Source organism: Haliotis rufescens, unplaced genomic scaffold, assembly GCF_023055435.1.
Source record: "Haliotis rufescens isolate VD_foot unplaced genomic scaffold, xgHalRufe1.0.p SCAF_9, whole genome shotgun sequence".
Taxonomy (NCBI): Eukaryota; Metazoa; Mollusca; class Gastropoda; order Lepetellida; family Haliotidae; genus Haliotis; species Haliotis rufescens.
The window spans coordinates 39,428,060-39,448,717 of record NW_025964383.1 but is presented as its reverse complement, the minus strand read 5'-3'; the positions used below and the strand labels follow the sequence as shown (position 1 = coordinate 39,448,717).

The window sequence follows — 20,658 nt, the reverse complement described above, 5'->3', positions numbered from 1 at the left end:
AACTAGTATGTAACCAAATAAACAGTTGTGTAACCAAAAAAAAATTTTTTAAATTAACCTGGGAAAGGACCCTCCTATTTCCTGTATGGTCCCTTAAAATTAGTTTTTGGGACCCACAGTTTTGTAGGGCAAGGTAAAACTGTTGTGCTGCAGGTCGCTGTGCAGAGTTATCTCCCATAGGCTTGCAGGAAACCTATGAGTGTGGGTTCGAATTCCTGATTCTCTATCATTATGTTTGTAGGTACCGTGCGGGTGGGTTTCACCAAATTGGTAAACATCCAAAACAGAAATAGACGCAATTTGTCATATCCAGCAGCTCATTTCAGACTTGTCATATCCAGCAGCTCATTTCAAACTTGTCATATCCAACAGCTCATTTCAAACTTGTCATATCCAGCAGCTCATTTCAGACTTGTCATATCCAACAGCTCATTTCAGACTTGTCATATCCAGCAGCTCATTTCAAACTTGTCATATCCAACAGCTCATTTCAAACTTGTCATATCCAGCAGCTCATTTCAGACTTGTCATATCCAGCAGCTCATTTCAGACTTGTCATATCCAACAGCTCATTTCAGACTTGTCATATCCAACAGCTATCACACTTGTAAAAAAATCTGGGCTAACCAGATTGTTTGTTTAGCTTTCCATCGCTGGCATCCATCCTGAGCAATACTGACTGTGAGGACATCTTTTTATGTCCAATCCTGTAGAGACCAGAGCAGTCGCTTCTACCATAGCCCTAGATAGCAACTGCTCCCTCTCCGCCATTACAGAAAGCTGCTTCTAGAAAATCTGATAAGGTCTTCGCTTCCCATTACCAGCCTGAAATCTCATACTTACGGGTCTTCATCAATTCGGCCCCTTGGTCCTGGCAAAGCAGTTTTTGTACTACATATCATGTACATGCAAAAAATAATGGAACTTTATTAGATTTTATTAGTCGGGTTCACAGGCTGAGTATCCATTTTTGGAGGGTAGACTATCTCATCTGTACAGACTTCGGTCTTCAACATCGAAATTGCCCCAAGGCGCGGCCATTTTGACGGTGTCCCGAATCCTCAACCCGCTCACCTATCCTTTGGGGCCTGGTTTTGATTCGAAGATCATCTTGTGGATATTGTCTATCGTTCCTTGTCTTAGCCTGCTTTATTTCCCCAAGCGGTATTGATAGCTTTGATGAAGTGTAAAAAGATATGCTAAGCTGGCACACCCAAGCAGGCCCACCCAAGCAGGCCCACCCAAGCAAGCACACCCAAGCAGGCACACCCAAGCAGGCACACCCAAGCAGGCACACCCAAGCAGGCACACAGAGATGGCGAGATGGTGCTCTGCCCTGTCTCGTAGAATTGATTGGCTGAAGACCCCTTCCAGGTTGATTATAAGTCGTACGCTGTATCGTATCGTATATTCTTTACAACTACGTGGTTATTCATGTGACGATGTCATACATGAAAACACATAACGCATGATCTACCTAAATTCATGCTGTTGGGGGGGGGGGGGCGGTCGGGTAGCCTAGTGGTTAAAGCGTTCACTCGTTACGCCGAAGACCCGGGTTCGATTCCCGACATGGGTACAATGTGTGAAGCCGATTTCTGGTGTCCCCCGCCGTGATATTGCTTGAATATTGCAAAAAGCGGCGTAAAATCAAACTCACTCACTAACTCATGCTGTTGGGTCCGACATACATATAGGCATCACATCACCTGTTATTTTTCCCGTGCACAAGTTTCTTGTTCAGACAGTGTTATAGATTTTTTATTGCACTGTTTGGCACCAGCTTCCTCGTGTATGTCTCATGGTTGTAGTTTCTACAGGCAAGGGTATCCGCAGCGCACCATCCAACACAATACTTATCCTATCACACACGCTATAAGCCCTCCTAACCATCCCTGCATCACAGCTCCTCTAGCCTGTCAGCTCGGCAAAAGTGAGTGAGTTGGGTTTAACGCCGCTTTTAACAGTATCCCAGTCATATCACGGCGTGTCAGCTTAATGTGGGAGGAAAGCCCGAAGTGATGCAGGTCTCAGACATTTACCACTTCAGTGAAACCCACGAGCACGGGTATGGTGCTGACAAACCTAGAAACATAATCGGGGCGAACCGGGATTCGAACCCACAATCATAGGTTTCTGGCGTACCTAAGGGACGCAACTCTGCACAGCAAATCGGGGCACCTTAGACGACTGGGCCACCCGTGCCCCCTGCTCGGCAAAAGAGAATAATGTGGCAATCATGTGATAGTATCGTGAAGGTCGCTATACATGTGATTATAGTGCGTTTCCCATTTGTTTGGGTGGTAACCATGGTGATGCTGGTATTTGTTCAGGTGAATTGTTTTTTGAAGCTGGAAACTTTGTTCAAGCATGTTTCCGCAAAGGATCGAAAGTAGGAAGAAATGCATTGTGTGAGATAGGATAAGTTTCATGAATATACAATTTATTGTAAAATTTACAATTTGGTTCAAAATTTTGATTTTTTAAAGTTTTTATTTTCTTAAAGTCAGAGGTAGACATTGTATTTTGGCATTGCATTCAATGCAATAATATATAACTGTCAAGCATTACCTCTTCCAATCTATTTGTCCTGTTATCAGGAGAATACAGGTTATTTATTCAAAGATATTTAGATAAAATTATCTATTTGTAATATCTATTAACATAAATTGGGAAGCCTAAAGTTCCATTTTGGAAATATTTTATGACATTTGCTGCAGAAATTTGGGCCAAACTCGGCCTCCGAGCGGGTCTAGACACATCCCTGATGTTAGATTGTACGTTCACTCTGAAAGGAGGAGTCCACTAATGCCTACAGTCTAAAACAAACATTTATATGCTTCAGTGGTTTTACATGTGATACCCTGCTACCTCTCTGCAGAGTTGAACTGGCCCATTTTAGCGTACTATTGCCTACAGTGACAAATGACAAACACTAGCAAATGATATTTAGTGTTTTTTCTTCATTCATACATTTCATACATCATACATAGTTTCATTTATCATATTTCATGTACATTATATACACATTAGACTTACATTCATCATATAGGGGCGGTCGGATAGCCTAGTGGTTAAAGCGTTCGCTCGTCACGCCGAAGACCCGGGTTCGATTCCTGACATGGGTACAATGTGTGAAGCCCATTTCTGGTGTCCCCCGCCGTGATATTGCTGGAATATTGCTAAAAGCGGCGTAAAACCATACTCACTCACTCACTCACTACATTCATCATATATCATCTCATACATCATCTCATACATCATCCATATGTATCATACATTTTCATTTATCATATTTCATATGTCACATCTTGCCACTCCTCTACAATCCATTGTTGATATAATCGTGCTGGTTACACTTATAATTGGTCATGACCACTAATAATAGGTTATCACCCAGGGTTAGCTATTGATGGAATTATTGATGTATGGTGATTGTCCTATGCTGATGTGTAATTGGCACCTCAGGCTCCTGGAGCCAAAGGGGGTGCTGTTATTGAGATGTCATCTAGGATCATGATGATGGCGGTGGTTACCATGGTGTCAGGATTTTCTGAAACCATTCTAGATGTAAACAAACTGTATCAGTCGTATTCACAGGTGATGGAAAACAGCATGGATGTTGGGTTTTGTCCCAATTTGACAATCTCTACCCGTTATTGTTTTCTTGCAAACTATGTAAAGGTCATTGATGTGAGAGTACCGTATTCGACGTAATAAGCGCCCTGCTCTAATAAGCGCCCATGGCGATATTTCTTAATATAATCAGCACCCCTTCCGATTGATCAATTTACAAAAAAAATATTTATTCGCGTATAATACGCACTTGTGTTATATGCATCCTGAATTAAAGGCAAATAAATTCTGGAAAAATATATATGTCGTATATAAACATTTCAGGCTGTCAGCATTAACTACGAAATTTATCTTTCAACTCTGTTTTTTCCACCAAAATAATATTTTAATAAGAGCCTCCTATTCCTAATTTTGAGAGCGCCCTGGGCGCTTATTACGTGGAATACGGTATGTCCAGGGGTAGGTGCTGAAGCTTGAGTATGGAGAGGTTCTAGGGTAGTCTGTCTTACACACCCTGATACAAATATATATCAAATACAGCCCATGCAAGTCTATAATGTTTGGCAAGTCTAGATCACTGCAGTATCTGAAAATGAAGAGAGTGACTGGGCTCCTTTTAATTATATTTTTATTAAGATAACTGAACAACTGTTTTTTTATGTACAATATGTTCATTTCAGAGACTAGATGTTAGTCTAGTTCTAGGGCTTCGGTCCTGCCCCCACTGAAGCACATATGGCACAAGTTAGGCGAGTGAGTGTTCAGAATGTGCCTCTGTTCACCATGCACTGAGTGGGTACCCGGTAGGATGAGATTGAAATGTGGCTGTTAACCTTCTAGAGCCTCACGTGTTGTATACTCCCCAGGGAGCTGGGAATGAAAATCGAGTGCAAACTGGTCCATTGACCGGGGTAATAATGTAGTGCTTTGACTGCCTTCGAGGGGGGAATTTGACGCATACCATAAATGCTTAAATAAATGCATGGCATATATTTGGGGGAAGGTCTTGTTGATCGTTGATAAAGTGATGCTTGTACATGATGCATGCGATTCTTATAAGGCAGAGGGTTGTTGGACCCGGCATTTATTCAAGGCATTTGTCCAAGGCATTTGTCCAAGGCATTTGTCCAAGGCAGGCTTGTATTGAAGGATTTATGGTAAATAAACATGCACATTTTATTATGTCCAAATGTCTAGGTAATTGCCCAGGATATGTGAAATTTGTCGTATTGTTCATATACTTCTGCATATCCACTTCCATTTTCCCGAGGCAAGGGAGTTAACTGACTGTAAAAGTCCAGTTTCCACCCTTGGCGAACAAAGCTGGAATTATGGAGTTACATTTTGGCTAGACTAACGAATCTATGCATTGTCCAATCAAAAACGCATAACGAAATTGACATCCGGTATGTTGACTTCCGTGCAGATTTTGGTCGACGGCAAGATTTTCAAAGTATGTACACATGCTGCCATCTTGGTGTTGATAGATATTTTCCAAATTTGTTCATGTTTAATCAAGGTGCTCACATGATTTGATGCATTTAGCAAAGTTAACCCTGTTTTATCACAATATAGATCTTTGATTGTCCATCAGATCGTCTTGAATGGGTACGACAATTTTGTTTGAAGCAAATGCAAGTGATATGAGATGTGGAATCTGATTGTCAATAGGAGGGACATAGAAGGGACATAACTCGTAATAGCCACAGGTGGCGCCACGATCGAGCTCAGACATTCCATCCTAGTTCGGCAGGGGTGGAAACTGGACCTTTACAGTCAGATAACTCCCTTGCCTCAACTAGACGATCGACTTGTAGAATCCTTACACTTACCAGTTCATGCATCTTATGAAGTTTTTCTGAATATGATAACTGTCGCTGCAAATCCTCGTCATTGTAATGTTTATGTGAGTTTGAAATATGTGCTATGTACTCTACGTCTTTCTGCTGGTGTTTTCAAGTTTCACACTCACTCACTCACTCACCCACTCACCCACTCATCCACTCACTCAACCCACTCACCCACTCACCTACCCACTCACTCACCCTTTCACCCACTCACCTACCCACCCAATCACTCACTCACTCACCCACTCACTCACTCACTCACCCATCACTCTCACTCACTCACTCATTAAGTCTATGATCTGCTCCCTTCCATTATGCATATAATAAAAAAAACACTTTTTTTACGTCTTAGTTACCAAAAACAACACAAACAGTCTTTAAAATGTATAAAAATAACTTTATTTAAATTCTGATGTGACAGAGAGAATATCCTACATAAAATAAAGTATCACTCCAGTCAATCTCATCAGGTTTGTAGTCAGGACACTGGAGGTCTACATTACGACTGTATACAAATCAGTCCCCGTGTATAGAAACATGAGAACTACGTATCCAGTATCTGTGTACATACATATAATACAAGTGCTCAAAACAAACATCTGGCAAGCACTGTCTTCTTTTTGCCGATCAAATGCCAACATAGATACTGACCATGTACACAGATGCATACCGTTTGGGTTCTTAATTCATACCTCGGTGGACAGAACAAAATACAGTCAATCCTTAGATACGAATTCTACCATGACATTGAAGAATGCTTGATTCTGATTGGTTGAAAAGAGGTTTCCTTTTTGCTATGGAAACCCCTTTTAAATACAGTAAGCCGTTTCACACAAAAAACATGCACATGAATACATCAATAGCCTACATATCGATTCATAAAAAAATGGCGGCCAATCAATACACCACTAGGAACTGTAAAACATGTCGATATTTCCTCTACTACACTCTTGGTCTCTAATACAAGCCAGGTCTCTAATACAAGCCAGGTCTCTAATACATGCCAAGTCAATGGCTCTCGCGAAATTAATAGACGGCCTAGAGTCTAATAGAGGATATACGGTAATTTCATATTGGATGTTTTTGGCGATGATATGTTGTTCTAGGCCATAATCCTGACTGCTTCGGAAATGAGAATACAAGACTCTACAAGGTATATTTTTGGCATACAAATGAAATGTTTATGAAACTGTCAGGTACATGTTCAAAGTAACCAGACTCGGAATAGGTAATTTCGATCGTCATGGAAACAACCAACAATGAAAGTAAAGTGCTTGGTTCCATGTTACAATAAGAGGTATCTACTCTACACTGGGACTACATCAAATCTCAAAACACTGTAGGGTTTTCTCCTAAATGTATGACTTAATTAGGCATCTGGTTATTAATTTATGTCTGTTAACTAATTATTTGATATATTTGTGACAGTGAGAAAACGTACAACTTTATGGATAACAACTTCTGGTTTATTGCATATAGCGACTTTTTGATATCAAGCTGGTGACAGATAACAAGTAACATACAGATAATTGGATGAAGCCAGAGGTACAGTCAGAATAACAAATAGCACACAGGGAATGAAGCACATGGGTAGTGAAGCCAAATGTACAGTCAGAATAACAAATAGCACACAGGGAATGAAGCACACGGGTAGTGAAGCCAGAAGTACAGTCAGAATAACAAATAGCACACAGGGAATGAAGCACACGGGTAGTGAAGCCAGAAGTACAGTCAGAATAACAAATAGCACACAGGGAATGAAGCACATGGGTAATGAAGCCAGAGGTACAGTCAGAATAACAAATAGCACACAGGGAATGAAGCACATGGGTAATGAAGCCAGAGGTACAGTCAGAATAACAAATAGCACACAGGGAATGAAGCACACGGGTAGTGAAGCCAGAGGTACAGTCAGAATAACAAATAGCACACAGGGAATGAAGCACACGGGTAATGAAGCCAGAGGTACAGTCAGAATAACAAATAGCACACAGGGAATGAAGCACACGGGTAATGAAGCCAGAGGTACAGTCAGAATAACAAATAGCACACAGGTAATGAAGCACATGGGTAGTGAAGCCAGATGTACAGTCAGAATAACAAATAGCACACAGGGAATGAAGCACATGGGTAGTGAAGCCAGAGGTACAGTAAGAATAACAAATAGCACACAGGGAATGAAGCACACAGGTAATGAAGCCAGAGGTACAGTCAGAATAACAAATAGCACACAGGGAATGAAGCACATGGGTAGTGAAGCCAGAGGTACAGTCAGAATAACAAATAGCACACAGGGAATGAAGCACACGGGTAGTGAAGCCAGAAGTACAGTCAGAATAACAAATAGCACACAGGGAATGAAGCACATGGGTAATGAAGCCAGAGGTACAGTCAGAATAACAAATAGCACACAGGGAATGAAGCACATGGGTAATGAAGCCAGAGGTACAGTCAGAATAACAAATAGCACACAGGGAATGAAGCACATGGGTAGTGAAGCCAGAGGTACAGTCAGAATAACAAATAGCACACAGGGAATGAAGCACATGGGTAGTGAAGCCAGAGGTACAGTCAGAATAACAAATAGCACACAGGGAATGAAGCACACGGGTAATGAAGCCAGAGGTACAGTCAGAATAACAAATAGCACACAGGGAATGAAGCACACAGGTAATGAAGCCAGATGTACAGTAAGGATAAGGATTAAACAGTTGTGACAAGCTGAATAGTCTATTGCTTGATTAGATTTTCATGGGCAGACGAGATAATACCCTTGATCTCGGTTTTCTTACTTATTTTCCAACCCCGGAATGGCAATCAAACAGTTTGTGACAGTAATCGGTCCTTGATAAAACCCCAGAAGTATTACAAGTTAAAACAAAATATTACACATAGGGGTAGAATGATCATGTGTGATAACTCTCCAATATTTGCACATGTGCATTTTAGCAATTCTCAAAGCTGATTGGTCAGTTGAGGTCACAATATGTCACAGTGCTTCACTGTTGAGAATGATATGATATGACGTCATCCACTTTTCACGTGACAGATTGATTACATGACTCCATCTGAACAATAGGTTGCCTTCAGTGAAGTTCCTCTGTAGGGTTGACATGTCATATGTTTTTCTTCAGTTTTCTTTCTTAAAATGTCAAGGAGTAATATAGAGTAACGTCCTCGAAAATTGGGAGTTCAGATCATGTCCCTCGTGAATGAATGCTGAAGTTCCCTCGGCAAAGGCTCGGGATTATCACCATTCATTCACTCGAGACAGACAATCCGAAATTCCTCAGAGCCATGATCAGACCAACAGTTAATGGAAAAAACCAAACCTATTTTGTGTAAAAACCTATTTTTCCTCTTTTAAGAGCCTAGGGTTCGTTTCATAAAGCGATCGTAACACTACAAATGTCTTAGTCTAATGCCCATAGTTTAACATAGACTTCCAACAGTCTTAGCGCTTTGATTGCTTTTGGAAATGGGCCCCGGGCCTCAGTTCTTTTTAACTTCATTTTACCTTTGGACCTTGGCCCCATTTCACAAAGCAATTGTAGATCTAAGACTTTGTAAGTCTATGTTAAACTATGGGCTTTACAGTAGGTGTAGACCAGGCCCCATTCCACAAAGCAATCGTAGTGCTATGACTTTGTAAGTCTGTTAAACTATGGGCTTTACGGTAGGTATAGACCAGGCCCTGTTCCACAATACAATCATAAATCTAAAACGAATGTAGCTCCCATACTTTATGACAGTCGTAGCGTTGAGCTCACGTTGTGAAATGGGGCCTGGTCTGTCTTAGAGGCCGGACTTTAGTTCAGGCCCAGCCCTTCGTCCTTTCACATCTAACCACAGAGATGATGTAAATTGATGTTTTCGTTGAGTGAACTTCAGGTATTTCATATGAAATGAGGAGAAATCAGCAGCTGTACCTCACCTTGCTATTATTAGTCTGAGGCCAGAGTTTATTCCACAATCTCTTTGTGAAGGAAATAGGATACTTTCATTGTGATATTTTTTAAATTGGTGCTGGTTTTCTGTAGGTCTCCTCCCTGCGTTTCCTCTTCTGTCGTCGTGATTGTATGAGTGAGTTAATCCCGCAGCCAATAAACAGAAGTATAAGCCCACAGTTGACACCAACAATTATCATCCCCTCCATGAAGTATGTCGGCATTTCGTACGCCCTGAAATCCACTGTCCTGTTCAAAGCAAGATCAGTTGTCCGACATATATAATTTCCTGTATCATTCAAGGTGACAAAGTTGAAGTGCAGCTCTCCGCCATTGAAATATATCCTGGAGGTATTGATCATCGATATTTTTGTGCCATTTTCGTATGTCCATTCGATGGTTTTGTTGTCCTTTGAACATGAAAACGTGGCATTTTGGTTGACTTTGATTGCTTGATCTGGGCGTGGGCCGATGATGAGACCTTCATTGTCATGCTCCCCAGCAGCAGAAGGGATGAGAGCAACTGATGCACATACTACTAAGGCGACAACAAGCTTTAGAAGCTCCATCTTGTGAACAGCTCTGATTTGGAATTCTCAATACTGTGTGTGAATGTCCTGGTATGTAGAGTCTGTTACATTCTGAAAAGAAAAAAATTAAGTCTGCATGGTTTGTTAATGAAAAATATGAGTATTTTTGTGAAATTGTTCAGCTCAGTTTATAGTCCAGATGGTCACAACATTAGTTTTTCCATACACAAAAATAGGGCCATTTCTAACTACTTGTGGTTTATTGAGGTTTTCTTTGTTAATGTCCTAATCGGCAATTCTTGCTTCAAGATAAAACTGTTACAGGCTGCTGCATGATGCACAAAGACAAGTTCATCTCATCATTGTCTTACGTGCTGACTCCTAAGTTGAGACGCTAATGTTAACTCTGAAATCGTTAACTCTGATATCGTTCCGTAGAGACCTAGACTGTGGAGTCAGTAAAAAACCACACAAGATCAATAAATAATGCGCTGAAGGTATGTCCTGTGTGAGTTACCTACTAGGGCTGGGACGGGTAACTCAGGTACCAGGATCGGATGGGTACTGACTAGGACCCGGGTACCCACAGGATCCGTGGTTTGTCACGTGATATATTGTTTAATGACAAAAATTATCTAGAACTCTATGGTTACACTGCAAGTCACTAATGTTCGCATTTCTTTCTGACTATGCACCCATTCCTTCTGATTTTTCATATGGTTGAATAAAGATATAACTTAATTCAACTTCAGTGTATGAATGACCAGATCGCAATAGTTGCTTGCAATATCAATAGTTATCGCAATAGTTTCTTTCAATATCAATAGTTATCGCAATAGTGATTTCCAGACCAATAGTCACCCCTAATAAGCTGTAACCATTGTAACCTGGCTGACGATACATGTACCATTGTGTCTTACAGTCGAACGGTGTGTAACAGTGTGTTACAGTGTGTTACAGTTAATGTGTTACAGTGTGTTACAGTTAATGTGTGTTACAGTGTGTTACAGTTAATGTGTGTTACAGTGTGTTACAGTTAATGTGTGTTACAGTGTGTTACAGTTAATGTGTGTTACAGTGTGTTACAGTGTGTTACAGTTAATGTGTGTTACAGGAGTAGGTGTCATCAGGCTCAAAATTGTTGTCATGCTATCAATCACTGGTTTGCCAGACCTGGGCTGCATGAGACCCATAGTTTGTTGTTTAACGCCACACTCATCAATATCCCAGCTATATGACAACAGTCTGTAATTAATCAAGTCTGGACCAGACAACCCAGTGATCGATATTGTGAGCAATGGTCAACAACATCAGGGTACAAGGACACAATTCTCTGTGGCTGATATCCTATATGAATACTGGTTGCAGTCGCAGAGGTTCTAGGTAATCAAGTCATAAGCTAATAGTCTGCTTTGGAATCTGAGCCTCGGCATGAAAGCAGACCATCCGGGGCGGTCGGGTAGCCTAGTGGTTAGAGCGTTCGATCGTCACGCTGAAGACCCGGGTTCGATTCCCCACATGGGTACAATGTGTGAAGCCCATTTCTGGTGTCCCCCGCCATGATATTGCTGGAATATTGCTAAAAGCGGCGTAAAACCATACTCACTCACTAGCAGACCATCCAGTGACCAATATGTTTAGGAACAATCCATGTCATCGGGGTACAATGACATGCAATCACTAGGTCACTGGGGAGCATTTCTGACCCAGCATCCCCACCCGGCAAGGAACTTTGAGATTTGCTCTCACATGTAATAGAAAAGTGGCTTCATAACATATTAGCAGACCATCAAAACTTAAACATGTCACTCACCTGAAGAGTCCTTCATGGGGCAGAATGCGTTTTTGGAAAGGACTTCTTTTTTCCAGATTTAGGCTGTCAAAACTTGCAATTCGTACTCACCAGAAAGATATCTTATTCTTGGGCCAGATTGCTTTAGGTAAGCGTGGCATATTGTCCTGGTAAACGTGGCAATATGACAAAGATGTCTTCGTTCGTTATCAGTGTTTAATCCCTGTAAGTGAAGCTGTGTACAAAATGTGCCTGATGCTATGTGCTTGCCGCCAGAAGCATGCTCGTGAGAGTTATCTCCCCTATCCTGTCTTTGGCTGAGGCCCATTTAAGGATGGGGCACATTTTGGGTTAAGTTAATATCACAGTAAAAGTGTAGACAAGTGGTTGAAAACTCAACTTGTCAAGTCAAGCCCCAAGTTCAACCTCCACTTAGGTACATCACCCAACATGATATCACTTGAATGTGTCTAAAAATAGTGGAAAACCCTGTTCACTCACTCACTCACCCATTAACACAGTTACACACACACAAAAACACACACACACAAAAACACATACACACGCAAGCACGCACACATTTACACATTTACAATTTACACCCAGTTTGAAGATTAGTGACAACTGAAATTGTAGATAAGAGAAATCATCTCAATTTTTATAATAATCTTCAATATGACTTTCAAATAAGTGTTCTCTTAGCTCACCTGGATAATACCAGATGGGCCAGATTGCTTGGTATGGAAACCCACCTGTTGAGTATAGGAACACTGACCTGGAGGGATCTAGTTTGAACTAACTGGTCATTCCCCATCCACACAAGGCAGCGGCTGCTCAAACTGCCTCCAATAAACGTGTATCTATTTCATTGAATATACCTGCCTTGTCTGATCTGTTTTAGCAGCATTAGTGATCACATGACTACAACAAGGTATGCATTTCCCAACCATGCACATCGGTGAATCAACTGCGGCCTAGATTTCAATCCCATCATCATTACATAATAACCGTCCATCGGCTGAACAGAATAGCCATGTGTTGAGGAAGATGATACGCTTCACTCGTAATTGTACCCTCATCCTGGTTTAACCTCGTCAGTAATTAGTACATCTCATCATAATATAATCTAATCAACGGAGGTGAAATCTTTAACCCATATGTGAGGTAGGCTAAATATAGTTTTGATCACCATGGAGAATATATTTCTATATTGTTCAATAAAATCTCCAGCATCATGTTATTACTGTCAGACTACCCACATTGGCCTTTCAAATGTCAGTAAGGAAGAACAAATTGTTTTTCCTTCTTATCATAGCTTTTTTTTGCTAACTGTTTGAAAGTGTAATATAAGATGCTGGATAATCTTTGTTGTCTCTGTTTCTACACTACCTGATCTCTCGATTCTTTACTGCAGAGAAAACCTTGATCTACTATTGTGTTGATACAGCTACAAAGTCACAATATGGCTGGAATATTTCTGACGTGGCTTAAATGTGAACTCATTTATCTCATTAAGTTACACAGTGAGTGAGTGACCAGGGTTTTACACTGTATTTAACAATATTCCAGTTTAATCACGCTTGGTGACATTGTACCTAAGTGGAGACTGAACCTGGGTTTAACTTGTCAAGGCTGTAACTTCTAGTCTACACTGACATATTTTACCAGGAAAATATAACATGCATGCCTGAAGCCTCTGAAATAAAATATTTTATGACTTTCTTAATGAAATTGTTGTTTTACTGTAAGAGCCAGAGAATTACTTTCACTCACTGAAGAAATCTAGACTTCCCAAAGTATTGTAGACTTACTTGGATGTTTTCAGATAGCTAAATTTCTGGATCTGTATGAGAGATTATTTGAACATAAAAGTAATGTGCATATTTATTTACAATGCACCTACCCACACCGTAAAGCATGCGCTGCATTATTACCCCCCTCGGTGGACCGATGTGCACTCACTATATATTACAGACAAAAGCCCATTAGTCTACTTGTTGTGCCTTGTCTGAAGAAGGGGGGGTAAATACTGATGTTGGAGAAAGTATGTGACACTGAATGCTGACGGGCCACTGTGCTTGGTCTCTGCAGGGTGGGGGACGGGTAATCTAGCAGTGCACGCACAAAAACTCGAACACACACACAAAACACTCGAACACACACACACACAAAAAAAAAACCCGCAAAATGCGAGCATGCACTCACGCACACACTCACGTACTTTCACACACAAATCATAATTTGTTCTCACTTTCGCCAGTACTCTGTCAGTCAAGGTTTGTGGATCATATTTATGACACACTGAATATAATATGAAACCTGCTTGGCTTGTTTTGATTTGGCAGCAGTGTAAACAGTGTGGCTTGCTGCCTTACAGATAAGGTTAACCTGTGGCCCTGGGAGGACCTCCACCGTCTACCACAGCTGGTGTCCCTGTACTCTGCTTCTCAATGCTGTGCAGTCTTGCTTGACTGCTTTTATAGGTAGATCGGGTTGACTAGCTGTTCAATTCATACTGGCTATTTTTAAGTTGTGGGCGAATCCCGGTCAGTGTTTAACTCCAAATAAATTAAGTTCAGGTGACGAAAACTTACCAAGTACAAGACGTTCTGTGTCAAAGACTTTTGTGTCAATACTAGCCCGGATTTGTCACTTGGTATTATCTTCAGAAGATTTTAGTGTTAGTATCGAAATCCAAGGAACTGTTGGATTTGTTGGTTGCAGACATTGTTCCTCACTCACTCACTCACTCACTCACTCACTCACTCACTCACCACAAACCTTCACCACACGCACCATCACCACACTCACACACCACACACACACACACACACACACACACACACACACACACACACACACACACACACACATACATACACAGCCGTGCAGTGTGTAAGTCTGTCATGGACAGGTAGAACACACATTATGGTTTAAACAGAAGAGACAATACCTGACACAGACTTACCTGATGTCTCGGCCTGGACAGAGAATGTAGCTCTATGATGCTAACATTGATGGTGTACAGTGTATGTTATGTAAGCCACAGTTTTCCAGCAACACCTACGTCCCCCATGTCACTCAGCTCGAGGGCGCACCCTTGTTATGACCTGCTCCTTGAAGCAGAACACCTCTATGTAGTGGACCAGTTCTCACCTCACAATGGGTTTCACTTGATTTAACAGTATGACTTAACGGTACGTGGGTCAATGTTGATGCTGTAGATGGGTGGGACCTTGGCAGTTCAGGGAGGCTGACCATTAGGTATACTCAGGGATGTGTAGGGGGGGGTGTTAAAATTTGTTTTAGATAATTTGTACCAGAAAGTACTTGAAAAAAATATAACTTGCTTGTATTTTTACTAAAAAAATTGATTGTCTCCTGTTTGAAGTCAATCAATCAAGCTGATGAAGAATCTTTGAAGAATCTTATACCAAGGTTCATATATGCCTTGAATTATAAGATCCCTCTTGAAAAGCCCTGCATTTTAGTGTCAACCTTGAAAATTACCAAAATAGCTTGAAAAGTCTTAAATTTGTTCAAAATGATATATATTTGTTAAAAAAGTATCGACATTCAGGACAGACTTAATGTATTTTATTTGTTGGTTGTGAAAATATCTCTTGTTGAACAATTTGCAGGCTTCATACTGCTTTTTAGGTCTCACAACTAATATAGTGTGCTGGATTTTAAAACATGTTGACAGACTAAGGCATACAACCAAACTGAAATTGCCTTGAAAATAACAAAGGCCATGAATTTTAGTGTTCCATTCCTGTATGAACCTTGTTTCACTATGACCTTGAAAATATTATTAAATGTCAAATTGATTGTCATGCCTTGTGAAGTTCTGTCATTGAGTGTAGGAGGATGGGACCAGTTCTTGTGTCATGTCGTGTGAAGTTCAGTCATTGTGTATGGGAGGAGGGGACCAGTTATTGTGTCATGCCGGGTGAAGTACATTATGTATGGGAGGATGGGACCAGTTATTGTGTCATGTCGTGTGAAGTTCAGTCATTGTGTATGGGAGGAGGGGACCAGTTATTGTGTCATGTCGTGTGAAGTTCAGTCATTGTGTATGGGAGGAGGGGACCAGTTATTGTGTCATGCCGGGTGAAGTACATTATGTATGGGAGGATGGGACCAGTTCTTGTGTCATGTCGTGTGAAGTTCAGTCATTGTGTATGGGAAGAGGGGACCAGTTATTGTGTCATGCCGGGTGAAGTACATTATGTATGGGAGGATGGGACCAGTTATTGTGTCATGTCGTGTGAAGTTCAGTCATTGTGTATGGGAGGAGGGGACCAGTTATTGTGTCATGTCGTGTGAAGTTCAGTCATTGTGTATGGGAGGAGGGGACCAGTTATTGTGTCATGCCGGGTGAAGTACATTATGTATGGGAGGATGGGACCAGTTATTGTGTCATGTCGTGTGAAGTTCAGTCATTGTGTATGGGAGGAGGGGACCAGTTATTGTGTCATGTCATGTGAAGTTCAGTCATTGTGTATGGGAGGATGGGACCAGTTATTGTGTCATGTCGTGTGAAGTTCAGTCATTGTATGTGGGAGGATGGGACCAGTTATTGTGTCATGTCGTGTGAAGTTCAGTCATTGTGTATGGGAGGATGGGACCAGTTATTGTGTCATGTCATGTGAAGTTCAGTCATTGTGTATGGGAGGATGGGACCAGTTATTGTGTCATGTCGTGTGAAGTTCAGTCATTGTATGTGGGAGGATGGGACCAGTTATTGTGTCATGTCGTGTGAAGTTCAGTCATTGTGTATGGGAGGATGGGACCAGTTATTGTGTCATGTCGTGTGAAGTTCAGTCATTGTGTATGGGAGGATGGGACCAGTTATTGTGTCATGTCGTGTGAAGTTCAGTCATTGTGTATGGGAGGATGGGACCAGTTATTGTGTCATGTCGTGTGAAGTTCATTGTGTATGGGAGGATGGGACCAGTTATTGTGTCATGTCGTGTGAAGTTCATTGTGTATGGGAGGAAGGGACCAGTTATTGCCAGGTCAGTAAACTGTAGTTAAAATATCTGTGATTTTGTATTCATTCAGCAACTTGAAGTGTTGTGTATGGATGTGTTGTAGCGACATCACGTAGTTCTGTCATATCCATCAGAAGCAGCAGTCGAGAATCATAGACTAAGAGTCAAGTCGTCAAACATACAGGACTTCATTTCAAACAATAAGACAAGAAATTCCTATTCCAGCGCCTCCATGGTCTAGTGAATAGCATCAGGCTGAAGAGTGGAAGGTCATGGTTCTATCCCCAGCGCATCATTCCTAAAGACGTTAAAAGATGGTACTTGTTGCCACCCTGACTAGCGCTCAGCTTTAAGGGGCTTAAAACAAGGACTGGTCAACTCAGATTCAGCATTATGTGTCTTAAGTGGGGTGTCCATGGTAACGGCTGTGTGGTTTCTCAGTGAGCTAGCACTGTGAATGTGATGTTAGTCCAACTGTTTACAAGTAGACACACATGCACACATGCATGCTGGAACACACCCTCACTCACACATGCATCCAAGTGCAGTCATCTTGAACATAACAGGGGGGCACGGGTGGCCCAGTCGTCTAAGGCACTGTGCAGAGTTGCGTCCCTTGGCCACGCCAGAAACCTATGATTGTGGGTTCGAATCCCGGTTCACCCCGATTGTGTTTCTAGGTTTGTCAGCACCATACCTGTGCTCGTGGGTTTCACCAAAGTGGTAAATGTCTGAGACCTGCATCACTTCGGGCTTTCCTCCCACATCAAGCTGACACGCCGTGATATAACTGGAATACTGTTAAAAGCGGCGTTAAACCCAACTCACTCACTCACTCACTTGAACATAACATATGGGTTCAGGGACCTGTCAGCATAGTCAGTACGAAACCTGTGCTTGTGACTAAAATGGGGTCATTGACCTGCATCATGCTAGGCCTTCCTCACACATACATGCTGGCTGTGATATAGACTTGCACATGTCTCCCAGGCAATAATTATTAGTTTGAATCATAATTTCTTGAATATGTAAATAATAAGAACAAGTTGTCTTAAAAAGTGCCTGGAGTCCTTAAAGACTTGACTATTAGGAGGATAGAATTACTACACATCCATGGACCTATCTTTCAGTACAGCCTTGGAGCAAGGCTAGCTGTGATATAACTGAAATAATGTTTAAAGTGGCCTTGAATCACATGCTGTCCCCCTCTGGTGTGGTAAACCTGGTGGTCAAAGCGTAGTTGTATTCCCCACATGAGTACAGTGTGTGAAGTCCGTACTTGTTGTACCCCGCCGAATATGATAGGGATACTGTTACAATCAGCGTCAGACCATCTCTCTCACTGATTTACTTGCCAAAGTATTGATAACATATCGCAAACTGTGAACGCTAAGACCTGACAGGGGCGGTTTCCTTTAGTTGAGCGTGTCATATGTTGCTGGTATAAGCATCACACTTTAGCCTAGCGGTTAAGGCCCTGGTTTGTTGTGCCAGATTTCTGGGTTCTGTCCCATTTGGATCATATGACTGGAATATCGCTCACTCACTCACTCACTCACTCACTCACTCACTCACTCACTCACTCACTCACTCACTCACTCAACCACTCAACTCAACCACTTGCCCACTCACTCTCACTCACCCACTCACTCACTCACTCACTCACTCACTCAACTCATCCATTTACTCAACCAATTGCCCACTCACTCACTCACTCACTCACTCACTCAACCACTCACTCAACCACTCACTCAACCACTCAACCACTCACTCACTGTGATACAGTGCATATAACATTTCAACTGAACCTTGGTGTAGCTTAGATAAGTTATCAGGATTATAATCATCATCTCCAGTATAACTGTAACATTGTGTACTCAACAACAGACCTTCCTACCTGTTCAGTTACCTGTAATCAACATTAACATCGGCTCCATTCAGCCAGATGTCCAGGTAAACAATTTCACAGCGTTTTACCTGTATTTTCTCTACCCTTACCTGTGCTGCCTGCTGCAGTTGCTACTTTGATCACATGATAATACTCACAGACAGGTAGGTTGTCTTCCACACTGATCCACAAAGGTGTTACTTACCTTTGCTCGTCAATGCCAGGTATGCATTTCAAGTGACAGGTACATACTCCAGTGTTTGATAGTGACTGAGGCCCGGGGTATGGTGTATATCTATATATACCACAACCTTGTCAGTTGATCATGTGATGCATTGGTATTGTCCCACTTACAATGATATACCCGTCATATCAACCCGCCAACCTGCAGGGTCACCGAGCACTCTCTAGGGGTGGCGGTTCTCCAGTCATCACTTGGGAGAAATGTCAGGTCGCGATATGCTTGACAGGTCTCGGTTGTCACATTGCTTGTCACTTGTCCCGGGGTTGAGTCAGTCTTCCATTAAAAATCATATCTTGATGAATTGAAGTAGAAGGCCAGTTTGGCATAGTCTTTCATTGGGCAAAGTGATCTTATTATGTTATTGCCATGACTGACTTGCAATAGTCGTCCATCTCGGTTTTCTAGTTAATAGATTGTCTGCCCAGAGAGCTAAAGGCATGCATGTAGCCATTTAAGTGCAATAATCTTGAACAGGACGTTGAACCCCATATCACATCACCTTACACTAGTCACAGCGTAACAATCTCCTTGTACATGAGTCCCAGTGGGGATGACAGATTAACTGTCCGTGACTATAGCAATACAAAAGAACCGGGTGGTCCTCAACTTCCATTGTGTTCCACTTAACAAAGAAGCTGACTCAGCAATAACTACTATGAGCCCTGAGTCTCTAGGACAGGCTTCAAACATGATAAATTAAATATGTTTTTGATAGGCGGAGATGAGTATTGTAGCAATAAAGATGTCAGTGGCTGTGACAGACATCTACACACAGAAATGTGGGTCGTGTCAGCTTACCTAGGCCCTGGAAGACAAAGTGTATATATATAAATATATATATATGCTTAACCTCTGGGCAGGTGTGTGTGCTTGTCTACTGGGAATATTAGATGGCATATATGTCAAGATAGACACAATTTTATGGATAACAACTTCTTTAATACTGTGAAAAGCGACGTTTCGTTATAGATCCTTATACCGTTGTCAAGCAAGACTGAATGAGGGACATAGTACGGAATATATATAGTAGGTGGAGGATTAACAGTAGAGGATTAACGATAGAGGATTAACAGTAACAACAATTGCATACATGAGTGGGATAACGTTGGTAGGTGTTGACAACAAAGGGATGATGCTGTCACAACAGGATGGACAGAGAACACATAGGTGGAGGCCAATAGGGACATGAAGCCAATAAACAGGATAAGTGATTATTGTTTTATGAGTTCATACTAGGCGGGTGGGATGAAATAGCCATATATGTCCACAAAGTTCCGAAATAATTTCACGGCCCTTCCCCTCACCACCCCCCAACACCACCCCCAAGTGTGCTTGCACATAGACTTAGTGTGTGATATGGGATACTGTGGGTTATAACTACAATGTGGCTGTGCTCTGTACCGGGATGCTTGATGCTCCCATCCACTGCTATCACACCAAGGGTCAGATTCCTTGGCATGCCAGTAGCTTATCACAGCACATGGTCCTGTGTCCAGCGCACAGGTCACAAAATAGGTGAAATGAAGCATGGTTGGTGGTGGTGTGGAGTTGGATGGGTGAGCTGGTTGAGCAGCTTTGACTGACCCACGAGTTTCTATACCTTTCTAGCACTCGTGTCTCCTTAGGCAAGTGACTTTCTTGTGGAAACGTACTCTGCTCACCTTTGTTCACCCAGCAGTGAATGGGGACTCACTCATGGTAATCCTGTAGAGTAAAAACCAGTGCTGCTCGTCCTTGGTGTGGCCATCAGTGATGGGGCGTGATGCATGCAGGTGCTTGTGGATCCACCTCAACCTGCTATGCCATGGTGTGGCCATCAGTGATGGGGCGGGATGCA

General features: G+C 41.9%; 1 protein-coding gene across 2 annotated transcripts in view; it reads left to right on the top strand.

The window, feature by feature from the left end:
* Positions 1–20,658, top strand: part of LOC124139570 — an 85,969-nt gene that overhangs the window by 22,654 nt on the left and 42,657 nt on the right. The gene's annotated exons all lie outside the window — the stretch shown is intronic.